Below are 1,475 nucleotides of genomic sequence, written 5' to 3' on the forward strand. Positions count from 1 at the left end.
TGGTTTTGATTTGCATTTCTCTGATGGCGAGTGATGATGAGCATTTTTTCATGTGTCTGTTGGCTGTATGAATATCTTCTTTTGAGAAATGTCTGTTCATATCCTTTCCCCACTTTTTGATGGGGTTGTTTGTTTTTTTCTCGTATATTTGTTTGAGTTCTTTGTAGATTCTGGATATTAGCCCTTTAACGTTTAAGTCTGCTGAAGCTGCACCTACAGCCGCCCCTTACCCCTGGTGCTCTGTCCCAGAGAGATGGGAGTTTTATCTATAAGACCCTGACTGGGGCTGCTGCCTTTCTTTTATATGTGCTATTTACAAGGCTATAAATCCCCATCCTTACTTCCCAGACACAGGAATGGGACTCTGATCCAGATTGGGCAATCAGATCACCCAATAAATAACAGTTTGGCAAAAAAAAAATAAAAAGGAAAAAAAGAAGAAAAAAAAAGTACGTCCTTCAAGCAGGATCAGTTAGTGTTTCTTTTTAAGTAATTGATGCAGCACCAAGAAGAGGAGAATTCTAGGGATTATAACATGTCAGAACAGAAGTTTAGGACAGCTTATACAGTCTGTACAATCATGAAGAGAGATTTAGAGAATTAAATAACTTGAGGGAAATAGAGAACAGCACAAGGAGGAGACTAAAGGCATCATTTGAACCTCCATACCCTACATTGCCTAAAGCCAGAACTATCTCCTTGATTTCCCTTATAATGTTCTTTAGAGTTCCCCCTCCCTGATTACCACTTTGCTTAAAGAAATTTGACTTGAGCTTTTGTTACTTGTAACTTAAAAAGTCTTGAATAATCTTTGTGTGCCTGTAAACTAGAATATTTATTTAGGATTTTTAAACATATTATTTCTCACACTGTAAATATAGTTTGTTTACACACACACACACATTTTCCTCAAGGTTTCAAGAAACTCATGGTTTTATGGCTATGAGTTACCCCTTTTTCACTTAGAAACATTAAATAGAAATGTTTTCCTCTAAGACCCTAAACATTTGAAAGAACAATTTTTAAAAAGTCATTTAGAAGCATGTTTCAAGTATCTATATGGTGTCATATGGTACAAATACCTTTCTTAATGATTAAAATTGATGTCTTTTGTTTCTCATGGTGAAAGGCTTTGGTATTTTTTTCCTCTTTACTTGGCTTCTCTCTTTATTACTTACTTCCATTCAGATGTTTGAGATGATTCTCTTCCTCCACAATCAAGCAGTTTTTCCAGGAATTTAGTGGACCCATTAAATATTGTAATTCATTTTGGATCTCTCCTATCTTAGAAGGCCTATAAGAAGATAGTCATATAAGTAAGCAGATGCTTGCCAATCTGCATGCACTGAACATGGACAGAATATTAAGACAATTCCCAGTAAAAATAACATTCTATAATTCTATAGTACACATTTTTTAGATGTTGTCAATGCATTGCCTCATTTATTTTTCACAGTGCTCCCTTGCAGTAGGTA

General features: G+C 35.3%; 1 long non-coding RNA gene across 1 annotated transcript in view; it reads right to left on the bottom strand.

The window, feature by feature from the left end:
• The window catches only part of LOC108523775 (uncharacterized), a 20,200-nt gene extending 18,944 nt beyond the window's left edge, over positions 1-1,256 (bottom strand). The window contains exon 1 of the long non-coding RNA XR_001883891.1: positions 1,179-1,256. This is a non-coding gene — a long non-coding RNA (uncharacterized LOC108523775). The remainder of the gene's footprint in view (positions 1-1,178) is intronic.
• Positions 1,257-1,475: the final 219 nt, after the last annotated feature.

This window comes from Rhinopithecus bieti, unplaced genomic scaffold (genome assembly GCF_001698545.2).
Source record: "Rhinopithecus bieti isolate Rb0 unplaced genomic scaffold, ASM169854v2 scaffold_76302, whole genome shotgun sequence".
Lineage (NCBI taxonomy): Eukaryota > Metazoa > Chordata > Mammalia > Primates > Cercopithecidae > Rhinopithecus > Rhinopithecus bieti.